Below are 25,151 nucleotides of genomic sequence, written 5' to 3'. Positions count from 1 at the left end.
TACTTGCTATCTCTTACAGTAGAACCGAATTGGCATGAAAACTCAGAACAACATCAGGATTATTTAATCCTCCATATGGTGTTCTAAAACTGAAAGAGTGATTTCTAAAACTGACAAAGTTAAATATAATTGTTAGGGTACATAGTAAACTGCAATATTGTAATGTACAGATTTTGTCAGAGATCAGCTCCCTCAGTAATTCTGTTTAGGAAATGTACTGTATTCAGTTTTTAATGAAAAGCGTGATAACCTAAAAGAGGGACGAACTGTGTGTTGCTTTGTTTGTGACTGATGTAAGTGAAATAATGCAGTGTGTATGGAATGAAGTACTGTAATATGAAAATGATTATTAAGATGAACTATGACATATAATACATATCAGAACCTAAAATTAAGGCTTACTAATCAAAAATGACAATAATTATTGAATGGTCATTTTACCAGTCCCACTTACAATTATGCAGTGTGAAATTGTTCAACGTACAGGCATTAATACCCTATGTTCAGTGTTAAATTGATGCTTAATCTTATTTAAAAATTTTCCCATAGAAACTGAGATGATATGTAGAACACAGCTCTTGGATATGTTTTGAGACATGAAAGCCAAGTTTGCTTCCCTTTCTTCCCTGTTGTAGGAACTACAAGTCTGCCTCATAGGCAAGTGTTGAGCTGTGGGAATGCTTAATACATGTACCTGTACTGTATTGTAAATGAAGTTTCAGCTTTCATGAACACGACAATAGAGCACAGCCATGGCTTGGACTATAAGATCAAAGGAGGAGAGTTACAACCAGACTGCCCACATTTAGGCCACTCACAAACCCGCTGTACCTCAACTGTGTAAATTTTGTATGAAATCTGACCAAAACAATTTCATACCACAGGTGTTGGAAACCAGATTTACCATTGGCCTCACTCAGCACCAGAAACCCCCCCCCCTTCCCCCCACACACATTCACATGAAAGTGAGGTAATAGCGTAAAACATCATCCAGCACTTTTTTTTTTTTAGCTGAGGTAATAGTCGTCAAACATCATCCAGCCCCCCCCTTTTTTTTTTTTTTTTTTTCCAGTTACAGAAGTTAGTGTGACATGGCACCATCTGGATTCAGCTATAAATAGCTCTGACCCTTCTGTCCCCTGTGTGTGTGTGTGTGTGTGTGTGTGTGTGTGTGTAATGAGGTCGGTCAGGATCATGTGATGGTCGCGATCATCAGCTTTTTACCCTCCTGGAAGAGAGCCGAGGGCTCATATAGTCCGATCTAAGGGCAAGACTGTGACCTTCACACACGCACACACCCATCCTCTTGCTCAAAGGGGACAATAACCACCCACTTCGTCAGTGATACTTTCACAATCTGAGCAAGGCGCAAACTCTTATCGTACCAGATGGCAGGCGAGAGTGTTACCACTGAGCCAGGGAGTGGTGTGTATGTGTGCGTGTGTGTGTGTGTGTGTGTGTGAGAGAGAGAGAGAGAGATTCACGTTGCAGGGTACTTAAACACCTATGCATTTTGGCTCCCACAGACACTTGTGAATGTCAGAGGGAGGCTAAACAATGATGACCAAGCCCGTTTAAAATCCATATACAGTATATTAAATGTATACGTCCACTGAAATACTCCAGGTGTATGAAGGCAACACTTACGTATTCGTGGAGAAGGTTTTGATTCAAGATTTCATGCTGCCAATACGTCCCAGTCCAAAATACCTATCTTAACAGGGTATACTGCCCTTGCTCGAGCCTGGACTGTTATCCTAGTCTGTCCCACCCACTCTTCTCCGTCTGTTCCACTAACTTCTTCCCTTTCACTTAAAAGAAATAAAGTGAAGCCAGTTTCCATATTTTTTTTTTATTTTTATTTTTTTTTTATTTTTTTTACCCATGGAGTGACAGGCTTATTTTCAAATCACCTTGTGTCTGTATGGTGCAGTTATTATGCTTTTCAGGCTGGTTTTGAATCGCCGTGTACCAGTGTCCATACCAGTCCCTAAAATACTGTATCCAAAATGGCGATTGCCCATAGTAGGGCAGCAGTGGAAAGAGGTAGCCACTGTTATCAGCTTGGGTAGATAAGCATGTTGTACGTACATTATGCCCCATACACTGATAATGGTGAGGAGTGAGGGCAGCTGTATCTTGAAGGAGCCTGAAGCGTTTTACTTGTTGAAACCATAACGTATTTTACACCTTAACCTTTTTCAGTGCGTGACACTATTTTATTCATACTGCTGTTTCTTTGAGAGGATGGAGGTTTTCACAGTCCGGAGTTTACTTGTAGAAATCATTGCCAATTATTTTACATATAAACCTGTTCATCACGATTGTTGCCATATTATAATCCTGCTACAGTTTGACTACTTAGGACAAACTTCATGAGTTTTTAAGCAGTCTTCATTAACGCTCAGTACAGTAATTCCTTCAGTTGTATTACAACGACGAGACAGTTTTATTCGGACTCATGTAAAAAGAAAGCATCAGTTGTTCTAAGGGCCTAATATTGCTTTGTTTAGTACAAGATCTTTGAATTTTACATAACTCCGGGATAATGGTGTGCAGTGAACAGAGAGAGAGAGAGAGCACGGTCTATAATCGGTTATTTTTAGGATCTGGGTGGAGAAGGGGGCGAGGAGTAGGTGTTGGAGAGGGAGTAAGTTGAGGTAAGGCGAGTTAGAATGCAGAAGAGGGAAAGGAAGACCGGGAATGAGATGGAGAGGCAGGGTTGTGAAACGTGTGTGGGAAGGTGGGTAGGGATGGAGAGTGTTAGGGAGGGCTTGAAGAGGGGGAAGGGGTAGAGAGAGAGGGGGAGGTGAAGGATTCTGCAGTCAATAGCTCTTAAAGTTGATGACCGCTGTTCGTGGTGGGTAGAATGAAGAACAGTGGAGTAACTGTGTGCGTGTGTGGAGGGGAAGTGGAGAACGAGGGGAAGATGAAGAGACGAGGTGTTTGAGGGAAGATGGGTTGTGATGTAACTGCTGGAGGAGAGGATGACCGAGAACTAGACGGCTGGACAGAGGCGAGAAATGTGCAGTACAGTATGTGGGAATATGAACTGCTGAAGGAGAGGTAGACTGAGAACTAGGTGGATGGGCAGAGTTGGAGGATGTGCAGTACAGTATGGGGGAATATGAACTGCTGGAGGAGAGGTAGACTGGGAATTGCGTGGGTGAATAGAGATGAGGGATGTACAGTGTGTAGGAAGATGAACTGCTGGAGAAGGAGAGGTAGACCGAGAACTATGGATGGACAGAGAATGCATAGTATGCGGTATGGTGGGTTATTGGGATGGAGAGCCACATGGCAGAGGGAGAGGATGATGAATAACGAGAGTGTAACAGGATTAAATAGTATAGTAAGGAAGGTGGATTGGAATAAAATGGAATAAAGGGAAGCGGTTTAGCCGAGATAAAATTCAGAGAGCTTTTTATTTGCTCTATTTTTTTCTTTTTTCTTTTTTCTTTTTTTTCCCCTGGCTATGAGATGATCCTACAAACTAAGTAGACAGACCGATTGATTTATTGGTAAATGGATAGGTCAATAATTAGCTGTATTCGTGTTCCTTCGTCCTTAGAGTAATCTCATTTACCCCTTTTGGCTGTAGCAAGAATTAACAATATATAAATGTGTTAGTGGGTTTTGCTTTTAACCCATTCATTACGAGGTATTTAATAAAATCAGTTAGTGGTAGCAAGAATGAAATGTGTAAGGCATCGTCGTAGTGAACCGGAAGTGTGAGGTCAAGCTATGCAAATGAACACATACACACACACACACACACACACACACACACACACACACACACACACACACTATCTATCTATCTATCTATCTATATACCTAGGCTGCTTCCCCCAAGGAAAGGGAGGTAGCACACACACACCTCACTATAAAGACGTTATTTTCACTGTACTCGTGTTGTCCCCGTGACATTGCATTCAGCCTGGGAAAACTGTGAACTCCAGGGTTAAGATATAAACCCGTATTCTCGTTGGTTTAAAAAGCTCCCTAACACCTCTGCCTAAGTGATTTATTTTGTCTTTTTCACTTTACTGTTCTCTTCTAAGTGAATCCTTTTAATATCACCATACTCTGAATTTTTAACGTATGAAAGAACATTAACCAGGAATGTCTAAAAATAAATCGCTAAGGAAGAGGTTTAAGGGAGCCTCTTGAAGCGACGAGAATATGGGCCATAGCCTTCATTAGCCTCTTGACTGAGCCACTTTTTCCCTTAGCAGAATAAGTCGTCTCCAAGTAATAACAAAATATACACGTCATCGCAGTGAAGAGCCTAAACCATACCAAGGTAGCGAAATATGGCGTGTATGCAAATGAATCCAACCTTATGTGCAATATCTGCCGTGATGGGCATAAAAGATCAGGTGTTCTTTCAAGAGATGCAAGACTTACAGAAGGTGCATGAGGAGGGGGGTTGAGGAAACAGGCAGACAAAGAGAGAGAGAGAGAGAGCACGTCCCGATCCCTCCACGAGAGGTGTCATAAGTCCTGTGGTGTCAGTGTCATATTTCCCACCTGGTGTCACATGTCCGCCACTCCATGCTGCGGGATGTTACGCCAAAGGATGTTAGAGAGAGAGAAGCATACAAAAACTTACATTCTATAGAGTGGGGATGTGAAGTGGATTGGTTTTTAAGAGCACCGTCTTTTCTTCCCTGAGATACGTGATATAATTAGCAGAAGAACGAATTTCTCCGCATAGTTAGAATTAATGGAAGGGTTAAAAGTACACTCACCTCCTTCCCCACTGGATGATTTAAAGAGTTATGTCCCCCTGTTATTCGTTGATCGAGCACAGTAGTATCCTCACACACACACACACACACACACACACACACACACACACACACACACACACACACACACACACACACACACACACACACACACAAGGTCGCCCGCTTTTCCACTGTCTTCTTCACAATTAGGGCACGTCATTCAGTTTCTTCCTGCTACATCATTAAAAGTCACTAAGGGCAGGGAAACATACCAAGCCCCTCTCACCGTCGGAGTATTAGCCAATAGAGGGAAGTGACAAGTTTAAGTAGTAGAATACTGGGTGAACTTAAATCCCCGACGGTGAAATTTAGAATAGCGACGGTGGAATGGAGAATAAGTGACTGTCTAAATAAGTGTATATGAGTGAGGTTGGAAGGGGAGAGGAGGAGAGGGTGACAGGCTTGAGATGGAAAGACTAGCCGGAGTTCACTAGAAATCTGAAGTGTTCGTGGGTTAATTGTACCTTTAGTTGCTTTTGTAGTGTACACTGATTACTAACGTGGCTGTACTGTACTCCTCAGATGTACTGCACCATCTTGGCTGAACGTGAGATGCGTAGTTGGTCGGCCATCTCCTGCAGCTCCTTATACTCCTCTGGCAGCTCCTGGAAAAAAAAAAAAAGACATCAGGTGAGGGAGAATTAAGGACTAAGACTTATTATTCTAGTAGCGATTGATGTAGTGGTAGTATTGTAGACTTGTTGTAGGGACTGTTGTAATGTCTTGTAGGGAAAATGTTAATTGTAGTAGTATGTATTGTGCTAACCCCTGTACTGGATAGATCTTCCCTCTGCTGGAAAAAAAAAGATCATCGTGTTGACCAGAATTATGTATATTGTGGTTGTGTGTGTGTGTGTGTGTGTGTGTGTGAGAGAGAGAGAGAGAGAGAGTGTCTTTTAAGATGTTGAGTTTATTGGTTTAATGAAATGCCACAGTTAGTCCTGACAGTTTCGTTTATACCCAAGTTGAAGTATTATATAACATTGTCGTAAAACTATTGTGTAGCAGCTGTAAAATACTGTACTCAAAACTGAAAAGCTAAATCTGATAAACTGTATTCACGTAAGTATAATAATATAATTTGCAGTGCATACTCCTCCCACCAAAATATTCCATTCCTCCAGCCCGCCGAAACACACACACACACACACACACACACACACACACACACACACACACACACACACACACACACACACACACACACACACACACACACACACACACCACTGACTTACATTCAAGGTGCCTCCAGTCTTCTCCACCAGGGTGTTGAGTCGCCTGGACATGCCCTTCACTGAAATGGGGAACAGTGTGAGAGGCGTATTCTAAATGACTCTGGAGATTTCATAACACTCCTTCCATTGCGCTTTATTCTGGTCATTATATCTGAGGAATTTCTTGTGTATTATATTCTCTTTAGTTTACCCCTCTTATTGTGAAAGTTGGATTGACATGCCGTAGATTTTATTTGCAGGTCGGCATGCCCTAGGGATGTGTTAAGAAGCAAAGTTACTATCCTTGTCATATCAATAATTCCTTGACTTTAAGTAGGCGCAGATTTTCGACCTATGACGACTTATTTTCCGTAGCTCAGTGGTAGAATAAGACAATACAATGGGTCTGCATTTTCCATAGCACTTTTTCGTGACTAGCACCATATCCCAGTGTTCACATTTTATTATAACCGTGTGTGTGTGTGTGTAACTCAGTATTTAAGCTGGAGAGATGACAGTTTCACGTATGATTAATGTGAAAAAAATGTAAAATCTTTATATAATCAGATGGTTGTGTACGGGGACATGATCTTGATGGAGCCTCGGATGTGATGCTCAAACACACGATGGATTCCCCGTCGTAACGTAGATTTGTTTTTTGCAGGAAGAACGAGACACATGGGAAGTCTGTGCACCCTCCTTTTATTGTCCTTCCTGCACAAACCACACTTATGACTTGGAATTTAACGTGCATTCTCTCTCTCTCTCTCTCTCTCTCTCTCTCTCTCTCTCTCTCTCTCTCTCTCTCTCTCTCTCTCTCTCTCTCCAGATATCTGACTATACTCTTTTCAGTTTCATTTGGACTGGAATTGTCATCTGTCTTTGAACCCTGGACAGTGGCGAGAGATGAATACAAGAACATAGCGCTAGTCAGGAAGAAGTGCTGTGGAAAGGATATAGGAAAATAGTATCGTTTTACTTTGCCATCGAACGATCGGAAATAAAGCCACAGACGGAAAATATCTGCCAGGTTAAATTGAATGAGCTATATTAGGCATCGCTGGACTGCTACACCGACCACCACAAAATATGCTTAACGTTACCTTACCTGAATTACATGTATGCTTCCCCCAGTGGATATTCTACAAGATTATCCCATGGCCTGTCATTATACTAGTTCACAGCATCACAAGCGGCAATTTTAGGCCATTACAGTAATCATCCGGAATCAGTAACAATTAATTTTGGTTGCTGGTGTTTGCAGTGCAGTCTGTTTTGCTGCCTGAACTATATTAGGTTCAACTGATGGCCTGGGGTAAGAGCATATTTACAGCCCAACAAGCACGGCAAAACTGCAGCCTGTTGCACAGCAGAAGATTCTAGGGGACCTGAGTGCAAAAAATGAATAATGTTTTACAAAGTTTTCTGTAACGTGCCTGGATGCTGCGACAACGCTTTCTCTTAGAACCTTCTCTTTCTCCTCCTGCTCCGCCTGCGTTTAGAGTAATGATTTGCCTTCCCACTCCTTGAACCAACTATGGAGTAGAAAAAACAATTAATGAACAAACATATATTCATTACTTACGCGCCCTGATGGAGTTTCGTCTAATGAAGGCCTGGTTGGTCTCGTACATTTGGTTTCCCACTATGGTGTTGACACGAGTCGCCGCCGTGGACGCGCCCTTCGAGATGGCTGGCGGAATTTGCGAAAAGGTAAGAGTTAGGCTCGTGGTTGCTGCTGGAGACACGTTGATTGATGGACTGGTAGATAGATAGATAAACAGAGACAGACAGACAGAACTACATATTGTTTGTAATTAGTATTAAAAAAGCCACGACATAACTTTCGCTAAAAAAAAAAAAAAAAAAAAAAAATCAACATACTCGCGAAGTCAAAGTGAGTGTTACCGGTACCTTTAGTGATTCCCTTTGGCCTCTCCTCCTCCATGAGCGTGTTCTCCTGCAGTATGTGTTGCAGCAGCTCGTGTTGCGCCTTCCTTACGTTATTTGGAACACGTATACCCACAGCACGGCCTAATAATAATAAGAATAAGAATAATGGTGATAGTAGTAGTAATAAGAAGAAAGAACCCACATACCATTGTTTCTGCTTACACAAATTTACATCTCTTCGTCGATCTTAATTTCATCATCATCGTCATGGTTGTGATCTTTTTTCCCATCTAGGGATAGAGAGAGGTACCAAGGCTGACAGATACATGTATGAATACCGTAAAATGATGATGATGGCGATGATATTCACATTCATGGAAGAGAGAGAGAGAGAGAGGGAGAATGTGACTATGCTTTGTGTTCACGATAAAAGGTTAACTCACAGTCTAGATTGCCGTTGGTATCCTTGAACATGTATACCCCGCTGAGCGTCTTGAGCACCAGGGTTTGCTTACTGTGCAGCTCACAACGCCAAAGATGATTGCCCACGCTCACAGTAATACCCTCTCCCACCAGAAAGTTGCGAGTTAGGTCTGAGGGAGAGAATCACATCATTACAAGAAATTAAGTACAGAAAATGTCGAGTTCATCATATAACATTACATAATGACTGTGTTGTCTTGTGGTAGAGTGCGTGCAGTTGATTGAAGGGTTGAGTGTTTTTTATTCCATCAGTAAGGCAGTGGCTGACGCCGAAGTGCATCTGATAAATTGATTTCAGAAAGTATTAAGCTCCTTATATAAAGAAAAGGCATTTACTGTGTGGTTTAGTTTGTTAGTGTGCATGTTACTGACTGAGGGTCGAACATTGGATCCACACAAGAGCCACGGGTTGACGTCAAGAAGGGTATCCAGTTGCAAAGTCCCACGCTCCAACAAAAGTCCTAAAATCGGTACAACACCCAAGCATCTAAAAGAAAGAGTGTGTGGTGTTCAGCTGTATCATTACTGTGCAACAAGTACAAGAGAGTAAGCACGCAAAATTCACTCATCCCAGCTGACAGCATACCTTTTGTGACAGAGAGGACGGGTTTGTTGTAAGGCGAGGTGATGACGCCGTCGTTGTGGATGAAGAATATTTTGACCCCCTCCCTGATGCGGAGCAAGTGACGGTACGTGCTGCTGCGGGGAGACTGGAGTAGGAAGAGCAAAAGTCAGGTACAAGCGGGGACAAAAGTTCTCCTCATATTTCACCTCCTTTGCTTCTGACTTATGCAGGCTAATATTCCTAAGCTGAGAGAGGCTTGGTATGTTCTCTGGTATGCGCCAAGGTGGAAATCCTGAACAGAAGACTTAGCTCCGAACATCGTATTGAGAAGGTTGACACTCGTAGTTCTTCATATGCACAATCAAAGGTTAATAAAATATAGATAATAATAATACAACTGAGGGGAATCATGCATGTACTGCAGTGGAGGGTGAATAAGTGCTCTTTTTGTCAAATGAATTAATGCATTTTTGGTACCCCTTACCTCGGGCTGTGAGTTGGCCCTGTAAAATGCAGAGCGGCCAACATCCACACTTTCCTCTTCCATATCTGACTTGTCGATCGTCGGGTAGAGCTGGGAGGGCTGAGGATCCGGGGGCCACGACCTCTGGCTGGAGAAGGACGACCTCAGCTCTGTGTTGCTGATACCCTTCCCGGAGAAGTCCTCATCACTGTCATAGTAAAGGTCATCGTACGTCCCCCCAACTCCCAGTCCTTCCCCTCCCAAGGCCTCTTCTTCCTCCCCGGCCATCGCCCCTTCCTCTTGGTACACCACCGGGCGATCCTCCTCCTCTCCCTCAGGCACGCTTATGATTCCACCATACCTGGGGACAAATTCATTAAGGATTCTAATAAAGTTTTTCGGTAAATTAGCCTCTATAGCAGTGGATTATCATTTTAAAAAAAAATCTGTTTGGTTGTATTTTTCAATGTTGTTATCCATTCTCGCTTGGCAGTGATTTGTTTGCTAGCCATATGAGCGATGATAAAAACATAAACACGGAATCATATATGCCTTAAGCTTAGGGAAATGATACAATACCTTGTGACTCTGGGGTAAGGAGCACCTCGAAGCTTAACATGAGGCTGGGCATTCGCTCCTACTGCCTCCGCTGTATCATGGATGGTAGTTGAGTCCACAACCCTGTCCTGTGCAACTTGTGGATAATTGTAACCTCTTGTTGCCTGCCCTGGGTTGTCCTTCGTGGCTTCTGGATAATCGAAGCCTCCTGTCGCTTGTTCTGGGGTGTCCTGGGTACCATCTGCGTCATTCGTGTTCTCCAGGTGTTGCCCAGATTCAAGGAAGGCTGTAACCAGGGGATCAAACTCCTCAATGATGGACGACCGACTTGCACACTTTGCCTTATCCTGCTTCAAGATCGCCTCAAGAGTTCCGTAGGAGTGGTCCAGCAGGGTCTCCTCTGAGTGACACCTGGGGACAGCGCCATTTGATCTCCGCGGTGTCACTTTTGGATGTGGCTTAACGATAGCAAAGTCCAGAGCCTCGAGTATGGAATCTTCCCCATCATTTGACTTGGAAAAGTTAGATTCATTCTGATTGTTTTCATCTTTCGTACCATTGACTTTGCCACTCTTGTCTGCCTTAAATGTGGTTGCTGAGGTCTTGTTAATATGATGAGCCGCAGAATATTCTGTAGCCTCAACACCCTCTTTCCTACGTGAAGATATGGAAGGCAGTGGAGCTTCATCAGAGAAAAGAGTTTCAGACATTGTGTCTTCTGGGTTCACAGGAGGGAAGGGATCCACGGTCTTGAAGGGGTCCTTGATTTTGGCCGTCATTGCAGAAGGTTTAGATATCACAGGCACAGAACTGGGAGCCTTGTTGATATTTCCTTCTACTGACTGAAAGTTGCATGCCGTACTCATGGGTATGGGGCCGGATGAGAAGGCAGAGTTGAAAGATTGCAGCTCACTGAACAATTCATCTGGAGTATTAGCACCAGAAGTATTGGGAGGGGGAGACTTGGATAGTGACGTAGAACTTTCAGGGGTGATCGGGAATGATGCAGAGGGGTGTTGTGGCGGGGTAGTTTTTGGTGTCTGCCTCGCACCCCTCTTTGTCTGACACAACTCCAGGGCGGCCATCTGACTCTCCACAACTTCATCTAGCGTATCAGGCGAGACGGGGGAGAATGGGTCACTTGATGGGCTTTTCGGCTTTGCTCCAAGTTCTTTAGCTGGGATACTGAAGGACGGAGCAAATGTAAGAGAGATGGGTGGGTACACGCTGGATGAGGTTGGTGGAGGTAGGGAAGGAACAGAGTTAAGGATGTTAGATGAGGAGGAAGTGGCATTTTTGGAGGGGTTTGGAGGGACAACCGTCGAAGCATGAGAGGGGAGATCGGTAGGAGTGAGTGGTGTAAGGATACTACTGTGGCCTGAGTGATAGGACTTGGGTCTGATGGGGACCTGAGTGGGACAGAGGGGCTGGGACACAAAGGTAGGTGGAGCGGTTGCAGGCGTTGAAGGGGCACGACTAGACTCTGCGACATCCACCAGTGTCTCGACTCTGGAATCCGCTCCAGTGACAGAGGACGGTCTTGTGCGGAGTGTAGGGGGTCTGGGGCGTGCAGAACTCTCTCTTGGTATCCTAGAATCTCCCCCAGAGGTGGTGCTAGACGAGCCAGCCTGTGAAAATATTTATGAATCTTAACCAGTATTTACGATGATTAGATCCCCATAGCAGTTAATTAGTGTGAGAAAGTATTATTTTTTCATTTAATATTTACTCTAGTTGGGTTGTGTGGTGTTTGGTAGCTGTATTATTGAAGAAAACATTATAAGTAAGCAATCTTGTATACAATTTAAACTTTGAAAAAGTTATGAGTACACTATCTGCCTCCTAGATCGTCAGTCCGGTACCTGTTCAGAGCCAGAGTTAGTCCGACCATGGCGTGCAGTGTGTGACTGCCGGGGGCGGGTGTATTGTGACGCACGGCCCCGCATGGACGGCTGGCGGGGTGGCAGCGGAGGTATCTCTTCTGGGGGAGGAAGCCAGTGTGTGAGATAATGAGGGGAAAGGCAACATCCCAGTTTTTGACGTTCATCTGTATAACAAGAGGAAGAGACTTCCTTACTGCTGACTGCACTTCTGCAGTGTGGCATGGAAACGAATCTCTGATGGCATGGAGGTAAACAAGGCCGAATTATCAAGGGATCACACTGAGCACTGTACCCGGGGCCTACAAAGGTTTTCAGGGACTACGAACTTTGAGGATATTGGTATTTATTTTAACTTTGATATTGCCTGTAAGATTAAAGTTTTACAGGCGATGGAGACATGTCCACAACGTACATGGCGAGTAATCCACCCATGGAGATTATTCTGTTGTTTTAGATATGTGACATTAAAATTTGAGGGCATGCCTATGTTTTGCTGTCTCAGATTTTGAAATGCAACTGTGGAGTAACATTTAAAGAGCAAAAGGCCATTAACTAAAGTTTTCCGACTCTTCCCTGTGAGCATCGTGTCCTGCCTTCACTATTTTTGCCACTTCTCAAACGACAGAGGATATTTCCATCTCATACTCTTTTCTTGTGTGCTTCATATTGTTATCATATTAAACAGTTTATGTGATACCTTCCATTGCCATAACCGGGAGAGAAGTGTCAGGGAACTTTAGCTCATGGCTGTACCTTGATGCCTCCTCTGGTCCTCCTTAATGACGTCGTCGTAGGATGGTGGTGCTCCCGGCGTGGGTGTGGAAGAGATGGTCAGTCGAGAGGGTGTCTGTACGGCTGTCTGAGCGTCCATGAACCCGTGCAGCACCTCCTTCCTGACGACGAAATAAGAAATACAGTAAATATGCCAATAAATAAATGTAAAGAAATATAAATAGCGGTAAGTGCTAATCCCATATTGTCCCCCTCGAGGTGTGGGCTACCGTTGTTCAGTACATTTAAGAATAAAAATAAAAGAATAAGAAAAAGTAAGAAAAGAGCGATTGAAAAATAAAGGAAAACATGAAATACAAAATAGTGGTAAATATCAGTCCTAGTCCCATATAGCCCTTTGAGGTGTAAGAGGCCGAGGCTAGGCTGTCGTTGTCCAGTACATTTAAGGAGAGAGAGAGAGAGATGGAACCAAATGGAATCTATGCAAGGAAAAGGTGACGGGTAGAGGAGAGAAGAAACTAATTTTAAGTGTGCCCTTCTACAGACTGGGGGAAGGAGAGGACGCCTTTGACCTATGACCTACCTGAGTGTGAATACCTCCTCCTGCAGGGAAAAGAGGTGCTGGCGCGTGGGCTCACTGGAGGTGATGGTCAGTACGTGAGTCCCCAGCACGCGGTCCATGGCGGTAAGTGCTGTTTGGTAGTGTCTGGCGGCCTGAGGGATTTAGCAGATTTTAACATTAAAAAACCCAGCATATAAACAGGATCAGCTTGCAGCATTCAGCTTAAGAGTCAGCATACTTAGCATACGTAGCACGCTCAGCAAATTAACCCTTTTGTGTTCAGCATCCTCTGGTGTTGGGCATTTTCGAAATTTAGATTTGGGTGAGCACTGAATTTTAGACCTATGGGCGTTGCGATTATGAGCTGGTAGGCGAAAGGAGGTACTTTATGGTAGATTCCTCCTCTGCATAGGCCCCCGTGCAGCAGCTCCAAGCAATAATAGGTTAACTACAGGATCATATTCAACCCCGCATGTTAACAGAGAGACACGCTTTTTTCTGTCCTTGTGGAGTGCTCTGATTACAGTGATATCTTCTGTTACCTTTACATAAACCTCGTGTACCCTGTACCTCGCCATAGAAATGCTGTCATCAATTATAGCAACTCTTTTGGTATCATTATGTCTTTCTGTGTGTGTGTGTGTGTGTGTGTGTGTGTGTGTGTGTGTGTGTGTGTGTGTGTGTGTGTGTGTGTGTGTGTACTGACCTGAGCATGTCTGCCAGCGGCGGCATGTTTGGTTGCTGATTTTCTGTACTTAAACACCTCCTGGCAGCTGGCTTCGAACTCCTCCACCGTGCAGGCAGGTTCGGGGCGACGCAGCTGGCTAGGGGGCTTTTTGGCGATGGGTGGCGGGGCAGGGCGTGTGGGTTGCAGAGTAGCGGGTCTGTTGTTTCCCTGTCCTTCACTTCTCTGTTCACTAGCATTCTGTCTTCTATTTTGTCTGTTATTTCTCTGTTCACCACTGTTCTGTCTGCCGCTAACCTGTTCGCTGCCATTATGCCTTCTGTTCTGTCCATCTCTCCCCTGTTCTTCACTGTTCTGTCTACCACTGGTCTGTTCACTGCTGCTCTGTCCAGCCCTGTGCCTCGCTCGAGAAGCATTTAACTCTGACGAACTAGGGCGGGATGGTAAGATAGGAGGCAGGGACTGGAGCTGACCTGTGGAGCGTGGTTTAGCCGACTGGGGTGGTACAGAAGGAGCCCTAGTACTGGGCTGAAAGGTCTGGGTTTGGGCATTAAGAGGTAAGGAATCGGGCTGGTTAGTGTGATCTGTTGATTGTAATGACTGCGAGTCTGGCCTAGTCTGCTGAGGAGGGAGGCAAGAATACTGGGGGTGGTTTGAGCCTGATTGCCTCGCTTGTGGCCCTTGAGGATCTTGCTGCGATGGAGATTCTGAGGGACGATGGCGGAATGGGGATAGGACACTCATGAGACCAGGACGGCTTGCCATTGGTGTACGCTGGCCACCTGAAGCATCGCTAACCACCCGTGCTCCCCCAGCACCTCGCACTGTACGCTCCTGCCGCGTTCCTGGACTCCTGTGTTTGTACGTCCGAGGTGGCTTGGGTGGTGGTGTATTTGAGTCGGTCGATGTTGGTGGTGATTGTAAGATTGATGGTGCATGTGGTGACGATGGGAATAACCGTGTATGTGTGACTGCTGGTGTGTGTGATGGTGTATGTGATGATTCTGTGACGTTTGGTGTGTGTGACGGTGCTGGGAGCGATGACTTTGGGACTGGTGGTGTGGGCCTAGATGCCGGAAAAACAGGCGGTGAGAGATTGTCTGAACTACTGGTGGTCGTAGGGCTTTCACTCTCCTCGACCGGCTGGACATCGTGACCTGGCTTGACGTAGGGTTCACCAGGCGGAAGGGTCTGGGCGAGGATCCTAAGCGTGGGACCGGGCTCATCCTTGCGTTTGATCATGGGGGACGCATCGAGGGCAAACTTGGTCCTCGGTAAGGGCACGGGGGTGGCTGGGGCATTACGAGGGATGGGCTGAGGGGCGACGCGTAGGCCTGTGGTTCTCATACTTGTCTTTTTAACTCACTTCCCCTCGTTGTTACTTAGGCAGTTATTATTATTATTATTATTATTATTATTATTATTATTATTTGGTTATTTATTATTTATTTTGAACACACCCTTTTTCACACCATCATCAAGTTATATCACCAGTTTGTTGTTATATTCAAATACGTTCACTCTCACTGATGATCCATATGATTTAATTTCTGTTCCTGATGCAGCGACTTACAGGTCCAGCCTCTTTCATGTAGCCACTGAGCTTTGACACACTTCACTTGTTATTTTGACTTCCTTTGTCTTCTCATTAACCCTCACTGATAGGTTCCTTTAACTGACTCCTCGATGTTCGTAATGCATCGACTTTTAGGTCTGTTACGATGCGTTGACTTTTACGGTCACAAAGTCACGTCTCCCATCTCCGCCGAGTTATATCATCACTTCACCACACTTTTCAACCACATTCCCTGTCCAATTAACCACCTCTTCACCACAGTCAGTCTCACCAGCCTTCCCCACTCTTTACCACCACCAGAAACTTTTTTTTCGTGAAGAATATTTCCAGTACACATAGGACAAACACTGGCAGAGAGGGAGAAACAAACTGTGTTCTTGTCAGATGGTGGTGGGCCCCGTACTGATAACCCGGATAAGATAAACACTTAGATAACGCTACCGACCTGAGGGCTAGTTTCACGACAACATTTATGATCGATCCCGTGTCGTAACTCATGATTTGGTTTTACAGGGAGAACTAGAAGCAGGGAATGATTCTGTAGGCTCCCACGTTCGCCCTGCAGAAAACAGATGTAGCTTAGGATATTTTTTCTCATAGCTGGGATTCATTTATTTATAGGAGGAACAGGAGGCATGGGAAGGCTCCGATCTCTCCTTTCTTTGTCCTTCCTGAAAAAAAAGTTACGATGGAGATGCAGTCGTAAATATGTCTTGAGAATTTGACCCGTTGGCTTGGATTCACAGAGACATGATCAACTCCGGATTCACAAAGAGACTTACGATCAACTCCGGATTCACAAAGAGACTTACGATCAACTCCGGATTCACAAAGAGACTTACGATCAACTCCGGATTCACAAAGAGACTTACGATCAACTCCGGATTCACAAAGAGACTTACGATCAACTCCGGATTCACAAAGAGACTTACGATCAACTCCGGATTCACAAAGAGACTTACGATCAACTCCGGATTCACAAAGAGACTTACGATCAACTCCGGATTCACAAAGAGACTTACGATCAACTCCGGATTCACAAAGAGACTTACGATCAACTCCGGATTCACAAAGAGACTTACGATCAACTCCGGATTCACAAAGAGACTTACGATCAACTCCGGATTCACAAAGAGACTTACGATCAACTCCGGATTCACAAAGAGACTTACGATCAACTCCGGATTCACAAAGAGACTCACGATCAACTCCATCACGTAACTCGCATACTTTTTTTTTTTTTTTTTCCCACAGGATGAGCGAGAGATTGGGAAGATTAATGTCTCGCCTCTCCTTGTCCTTCCTACAAAAGCAGATCTTGACTTACGAGAGGGATATGATGGTAAGTTGTTCCTGAATCGCAACCCTGGAACGTATTCATAAACAACCTCAGCTAGTATTTACGGTGAACAAATCCCCATTGAAGTTAAATATTGTATTAGGATGATTTTTTTTTTTTTTCGTATTTTCCAAGTGTGGTTGTCAAGTGCTTGGTAGCCCGTGTGAGTGTTTAGTAGCCCGTGTGAGTGTTTGGTGGCCTGTGTGAGTGTTTGGTAGCCCGTGTGAGTGTTTGGTAGTCTGTGTGAGTGTTTGGTAGCCTGTGTGAGTGTTTGGTAGCCGTGTGAGTGTTTGATAGCCCGTGTGAGTGTTTGGTAACCGTGTGAGTGTTTGGTAGCCGTGTGAGTGTTTCGTAGCCTGTGTGAGTGTTTGGTAACCGTGTGAGTGTTTGGTAGCCCGTGTGAGTGAACATAATAATATAAAGGACAGTCTTATGCACAATTTAAACCCGAGAAAATATATAAATATGGCTTCTGGGTTATATCATGCCCATTTTACCTTAACCTGGCCTGGATTTTTTTTTTCTTTTATCATATGCAGCTTATAACCAACCCATACGCGTTCCCTGCGTGTCAAAGAGTAGGTTGGCGGAGGGTTAGTGCCCCTCCCCGTAGAACAACTAACTCAAAGACAAACGGCCACCTCTTACGGAATTATGGCGTCTGGGCATAAACAGATAGACAGGTAGCATATATCACGTAGTTCAGCGGCAGAATAAGACAATACTGTAGAAAAGATAACAGAAAAATGGAGCAAATCCAGCCATCATGGAACTGATAAAAAGGCATCATTGCACTGAAAGGGATAAGAAGTAACCATGCTATTTTAACATTAACTTACTCTTAGCCAAGATTTTCGTCCTTTTGCAGTCATTTTCACGTAGCTCAGTGGCAGAACAAGGTACTGCTACGGGTCTACGTCCAGTCCATAGCCCCTTTTCGTGACCAGCACCATATGTGATGTTCTCTTGTTACAGCTCAGTATTCAAGATGGAGAGATGGCAGTTGTAGGCCAAGTTAGTGTAAAAGGAGTCTAGTCGTGAATGAAAGTGGCGTCTTACTGTCAATGCCGGCATAATTTCCGGTTCCGTTGTTTACAGCCTGTCTTGAGCTTATCCTGTGTGAAAGATTGCTTATACATTTTTCTTCATTCATAGTGCTACCATGCAATGATGATGATTGATGATGATGATGGTACTAGTAGTCGTAGTGGTAGTAGTAATGGTAAACTGCTAGGGAGCCCTGTTTATCCTGCAATCTGAGTAAGGTCCTTGATAAATCCAAGCCAGTTTCCCCCAGATACTTGCTGTGTCCTTGCAACTTCCGGCTGTTTGAAGCACACTCGCTTTCATTGACCCTAGACCACAAATCCACTGTTTATCGTCCTTGAAAATTTGCATGGGCTTGAAACCTACTACTACTACTACTACTGCGACTACTGATTATTATTATTAGTTATTATTATAGTTGTTGTAGACCTGGTAGTAACCATCATCATCATCATCATCATCATCACCATCTGTCGTTTTTTTAGTTTATTCTTGCTACCTCCAGACTATTTTATTAAAGTTTGGAGAGACTTTGTGACCTAGTGAAGTTAGATGTAGCCTTCATTAACACTTTTGCTACTAGACGTCTCTCCAAAGTTGAATAAAATCGATTGGAGATAGCGAGAATGAACCCATAAAATATGTTATTGGATTGAAGGGGTTGGACTTTGGCTGGCGACTTTTTTTTTTTTTTTTTTTTTTTATCTTATCACGTTTACTCTGACCCCATAAAGACCCCTGACCTCTTTTACCTAACTTGATGTCCAGGTGTAGTCGGACTGAAGGGTCGATTTAAATATAGTTCATTCACTTTAGCCTGGCCCAGATTTCCGCCCTTTTGCAGCTTGTTTCACATAGCTCAGTGGCACAGTAAGACAATACAGCGACTCTGCATCCTTGCCATAGCACCTCTTCGTGACTACCAGCATGTTCGAGTGTTAATCTGTTCTTAGAACTTGGTATTCAAGATGGAGAGATGGCAGTTTTAAGCCAAGGTAACGGGAACAGAGTACAGTAACCAAGGAAGTTCGCCTCTACAGTCCTTTTTATCTTGACCATGATATTTTGTCCCTTTCCAGATTCTTTCACGTACCTCAGGAGTATAATAAGAGAATACTGTGACTGCGCATCCTTTTTTTAACACATCATCGTTACTAGCATCATATTCAAGTGTTAATCTCCTGCTTTAACTGAGTATTGAAGATAAAGGGATGGCAATTTTAGGTCAGGTTAGAATAAAAAGTGCATACCTCAAAATAAGGCTCATCCAGTTTCATGCAACCACGATTTATTTGCGATTGAAGAGTTGAATGGAAGGGTGGGACTTAGATGCACTGGTGTTGTGATGAGGAGGGGTATATTGTGATGGTTTGGGCATGTTGAGAGGATGGAGAAGGACAAATTGGTGCGGAGGATGTGTAGGGTTGCAAGAGGGAACAAAAAAGACCGTGGAGAGATAAGGAACTGAATAGGGAGGCTGCCAGAGATCAAGCAGAATGGACAGCCGCTATCAGATGACCAAGGCCGACCCATACAGGCATGTTGGAGCCTTTATAAACGATGCGATACGACAGGATTTATTACCCACGTTGGATCAGTGACCCAGTTCCGTCATATAGTGTGGCTAATTCCAGGCGTTATTTCTCGTTATTTTTCGCCTCTGGGAATCCCTCAAGGACACATGGTCTTCTGCATCCTTCCTAGCTCCCAAAGTATTAATAAAGACAGCACAGGATGCTCGTTGTGAACCATCCCTCGCTACAGTGCAAACATTTATAACCAATTCCGTATTAACTCCCTTCGAGGTGCAGGGGCTGATGCTACCGTAGTCCAGTGCATTTATGAGTAGATGACCAGACTGCTTCCCTATATGGCATGAAGAATACACACACACACACACACACACACACACACACACACACACACACACACACACACATCCTGCCAGTTCAGACGGTGATATTGTAAAAACTCAGATACACATAAGCCATTGCAGCACTTAAACTTTCACGGGCACTTTCCTTTATAAGGTTTCAGCTCTTGATTCGTACTTGGTTAGCATGAGGAAAGGTGAATTCTGGTTATCACTCTCCCTTCGTAGCTCCCCTTTCTTTGCTATTTACTTTTCATATTACACCTTAACTTTCCATTGTATGTTATTTCTGTCGTTTTAATATCGACATAATTTAAACCAGTAACATAGAATGATATTGGGGTGTAACGAGCAGAATAAATCGCTAAAGAAGATGTGTTGAGATATTTCCAAGTCGCTTAAAATGCGATTCAGCACACGATCTGTTCTCTCACACACACACACACTCTCCCCGCGTAAGTACGAAAGGAAACTGACACACGTTGGTGATTCACTATTCCTTGAAACCCTAGTCTCCTTGGCAGTGGGGGCTCCGTAGCACGTTCTCTATAGCGATTTATTCTGAATATTGCATCTTAATGATCTCTTCTGTTTTTTTATATCACTTTAATATCGATATAGTTTACATTATTGACGTGCGAGAGGATATTTAGTTTCAAAGGGAGACTGAATCGCGAAGGATGAGGTGTTACGAATTGTCTTTAGCTAACGGGAATACAGACCTTGGAGTTGCGGCTCGGTCAGTTTTGCCTCTCGTAACTGAGATTTTTCGCCTGCATAAACACAGGATTTTTTTTTTTTTCCCACGCATGTCCCCTATATTCGTTTCACTTTAACTTGGCCTAAATTTACCTCCTCTACATTTCAAAGCTGAGTTGTAGGTAAGGTTTAGGATTAGGATATGGTGCTAATCACGAAGAAGTGCAGTGTAAAGGATGTAGAGTCGTAGCAGTGTCTTCCCCCGCCACTGAGGTACGTGAAATAAGCAACAAGTAGGCAAAATCCGGCGTAAGTTAAGGTGACAGGACTAGAGTTACGATGGGGAAATTATCGTAAGTGTTTTGTGTGTGTGTGTGTGCGACTCAGGGTGTGATTCTCAGATATATTTACGTTCGATTCCTTGGCCCGTATTCTAGTAGGGTGAGGAAGCGTATCAACATCTCTCTCTTGGCGATTTATTTTTTGGATACGCCTGGTTAATATCCGTTTATATGTATGTTATGCGGAGTATGGCGGTATAGGAAGGATTTATGTTACACGGGCAGTAAGGTGAAACAAGCAAAATAAATCGCTTAGGAAAATATGCTGGGGAAGAATTGGAGACATGGAAAGTTGCTGTTTTCTTTCTTTATCCTTCCATCCAAACCAGATTACAAATTTGACCGTTTTCCTCTTGTAACTAGGATTTATTTATTTATTTATTTATTGGCGAAAGAACGGAGAACGGGGAGTGAAAAGTCGTTGACCATCCTGCAAAAACGAATATAAGCCACGACAGGGACGGCATCATAAATACCATTGAGATTCCCAGCACAGGAACTGGCTAGTCACGCAACTCAAGGCCGTTCATGTCGCGTCCTGAACAAACACTAGGACGGTGAGACTGAAACTTAAAACTTATAACGATCCAGTTTCCGTATCACTTGATGTAGACATAGCAGTTTTCAGCTCGTTTCAGTCCACAGGCCACTAAAAATATGTTGATGGATCCACTGCTTTTTGAGAGAGAGAGAGAGAGATTTCGGTTTGCGAGAGATTTATTGCCAGAGGAAAGTTCTGCTACCAAGTAAATTTCCAGTATATTAAGTAGCAAACCTCGCTGCACCTCTAATGCCAGCGGTATAATGGCGTTCTGTACTGTTACCCCTCCACTACCCAGCTGATGGACTGACAGTTTGTGGCGTCATAACCCAGGAAATTCTCTCTCTCTCTCTCTCTCTCTCTGTCCTAACAAGGTCTCCAGTGACAAAATGGTGTCTCTGAAGGCGCTACAGATCTCTCTCTCTCTCTCTCTCTCTCTCTCTCTCTCTCTCTCTCTCTCTCTCTCTCGTAAGGTGAGTAGGAGGATTTATAGGCGACAGGGAATGGGTCTCCTATCCTATGACCAGAGTCTTGAGTTTTGAGAGAGAGAGAGAGAGAGAGAGAGAGGGGGGGGGGAGAAATGAGAAAATGTGAAAAAACGAGAAACTAAAGCCTACAGAGACAGACAGACAGACAGTGAGTGAGACAGACAGATAGATACAGGCACATGAATAGATAGATATGTAGGAAGATAAATAAAAGAGAGAGAGAGAGAGACTCGGGGTGTTCGTATGTCAGTTTTATCAGGGGTCTAAAGTTCAATAGGAAATTCTGATTCGATATGAGGGTTGCTGATGGCGTTGGTTTTTGATGGTCAGGATCATCATCATCATAGTGCTGGTGGTGATGGTGAAGACGACGATGGTGGGCGTGATGTTGGTGACGATGGATTATGGTGGTGATGATGATGGTGGTGGTGATAGATTACTGTATGGTGGTGGTGTTGGTGGTAGATTATGATGATGGTGGTGGTGTGTGATGATGATGATGGTGATGATGGTGGTGGTGGTGGTTTATGATGATGGTGATGGTGGTGTGTGATGATGATGATGATGATGGTGGTGGTGGTTTATGATGATGATGGTGGTGGTGGTTTATGATGATGATGGTGGTGGTGGTTTATGATTATGGTGATGATGGTGGTGGTGATGGTGATAATGATTGTAGTGATGTTGATGTGTTCGCAGTGATTTTTCCCTGCGTCGTGAAGCGCCGAGTATATGAGAGCGACCAGTAAACAATAAAACTTTCTTCTTTAACCCATAACAGCGAGCGACTTATTTTAACTCTGCCCTTGTTACACGATTTTATTAAGGGGAAGCCTCGTGTACTGAAAGGGTTAATGAGGACTCCGGGACCGTGGTTTCCGGTGTGTGTGTGTGTGTGTGTGTGTGTGTGTGTGTGTGTGTGTGTGTGTGTGTGTGTGTGTGTGTGTGTGCTTACACATTTTCTTTCCGAGGAAAAAATAGGTTAGGTCAGGTCAGCTAGTATCAGGTTTGGTTAGTTTGTTAGCCATTTAGGCTCATCTGTTGGGTGAGGTTAGGTTGAGTTAGGTTAGATAAAGAATGGGAAGAGTGATTAAAAAGAAGATCAAGAAGGAGAAGGACAAGAAGGGTTAATTAAACAAAACACAAAAAAAAGAGTAACCATACTGGGAAAACCAATTTAGCACAACACAAAAAGAGTATACATAGCGAAAATCTACCTCCTGGATTCGAACCGCACCAAGAACGCATCCAGCAGACCACCAGGCGATAGGAAATTATGTAGAAAGGTTCCGTAAAAGACCGTCAGTTACTGGGAGCCTACGTGCACCTTTTTATTGGGAGCGTACGTGCACCTTTTTATTGGGTGCCTACGTGCACTTTTTTATTGGGAGCCTACGTGCACCTTTTTATTGGGAGCCTTCGTGCACTTTTTTATTGGGACCCTACGTTCACCTTTTTATTGGGAGCCTACGTGCACGTTTGACCTTTCTGGTTTCAAATTACGGCCGGAGGAACTGCCGCTCTAGTGGGGGTCTAGGGGTGAGGGAAAGAAAGATGGGGGGGCAGAGTGAGGGAGAGAGGAGGGGGGGAGGGATAGGGAGATAAGAGTTACAGGGAAGGGGGAAATTGAGCTAGATAACAGAAGCGGGAGAGAGGGGGCGGAGGGATGAGGGAGGAGATAGGGGAGGGGGATGGAGTAGGAAGGGGGTGAGGGACAGGGAGAGAGAGGAGGAGGGAGATGGAGGAGGAGGAGGAGGAGGATATAGAGGGAAAAGAAAGAGGAGGGGGAGGAAGAAGGAGAGGCTGGAAGGGAGAAAATGGGGGAAGAGAGGTGAAGAGAGAAGGGAGGAAGTGAAGGGAAGAAAGAGAGAATGGAGAGAGAGGGAGGAGGAAGTTGAGGGAAAGAAGGGACGAAGAGGGAGAAGTGATGAAGAAATAAGAAAGAAGAATGGAGGAAGAAAAGGAGGGAGGGGGAAGGAGAGAGGGGGAAAGGGAAGAGAGAAATTCGAGGATGATATAAAAATACATCCCTGGAGTGTATTTTTGCAGTAATTTATAGTAGTAAGTATTAGGGCTATGTTCTAGGGATAAATTCTAGGTAAATCCTGCAAGTTTGCCCTGAAATTAAACTCCTAGAATAGGATTTAGGAGCATATTTCATGAGTTTTTTTTTTTTTTTTTTTGAGAGGGGGGGCAAATTCCAAATACTTCCCAGCATAAAGTCAGTGTAAATTTTACGTACATTCTAAAGGTATATTTTCATAGTGTTTTTCGAGAGTAAAATATTAGAGCAAATTATACGGGAAATTTTAAGAGTAAATAAAGAGTATATTCTAACTTATGAGAAGACCTTCCACACTCTGAATAAAATCGACTGGGAGTAGTAAGGTGAAAAATCGTACTGAGGGGCTTATGAATAAATACCAGGAGTAAATGGCATGGGTAAAGAGTAAGTTTCAAGATTAAATTATGAGAGGAAAGAGTATTTTCTGAGAGGTCAACATAATGAATGAAGACTATGTAAGAGGAGTATAATTGGAGGGTTTTTTTTTTTAAGGGTAAAGAGTAAATAATAAGAGAGGAGTTATTTCTAAGAGTAAAGAGTAAATCATAAGAGTTGAATAAAAGAGTAAAGAAAAAAGCTATTTTGGAATATTAAGGGAAAAATTTTGGTTTATTTTAGAGGTCAAAGGGGACGTGAATGCTCTTGAAAGGAGGCGTGGTTTATCCCTTGAGTTTATCCTCTCTCTCTCTCTCTCTCTCTCTCTCTCTCTCTCTCTCTCTCTCTGCGCGTGTGTGTGTGTGTGTGTGTGTGTAATAAACAATGATAACTGGCAGCCTGTTGGTTAATGCCTTGGTATTTTCCAGCTGTCAGATGGAATGCCAGCTTTTCACCTATTAAATGACACAGCCCGATTTTGAGTTTCAGTATGGTATTAAAAAATGCATGGCAGTATTCAAAGTTAGTCTGGTATATGGGGGTGGATTATTTGTTGAAAAGAGGGATTTATTTTTGATTTTCTTACCCATATATGAAAGTTTTGATATTTAGAGAGAAAGAGAGAGGGAGAGGGAGGGAGAGAGAGAGAGAGAGAGAGAGATCAAAAAAATATCTTAGTTTATTTTTAGCATCAGGAATTTTTAACATGTATTCTGCTAGTTTCCATTCAGTAACTTTGTATATTATAGAAAAAATGCCATATATTAAAAGAAAGAATTTGCTCCGGACTCATTTGATCTCCCCCCCCCCCTCCAAAAAAAATGCCACATGTAGCTTATATCAGTTTTTAGACTGAAATAATTTGTGTAGAGGTTAGTGTGGAAGATAGTGGAAATACTGTGAGGTGATTCGGCAATGTGGAAAGCATGGAGAGTGAGAGACTGACTAGGAGTGCGTGACAGTGAGGTGG

Source organism: Coenobita brevimanus, chromosome 103, assembly GCF_032717465.1.
Source record: "Coenobita brevimanus isolate Jiangsu-jjx chromosome 103, ASM3271746v2, whole genome shotgun sequence".
NCBI lineage: Eukaryota > Metazoa > Arthropoda > Malacostraca > Decapoda > Coenobitidae > Coenobita > Coenobita brevimanus.
Note: the sequence above shows the minus strand (reverse complement) of the source record.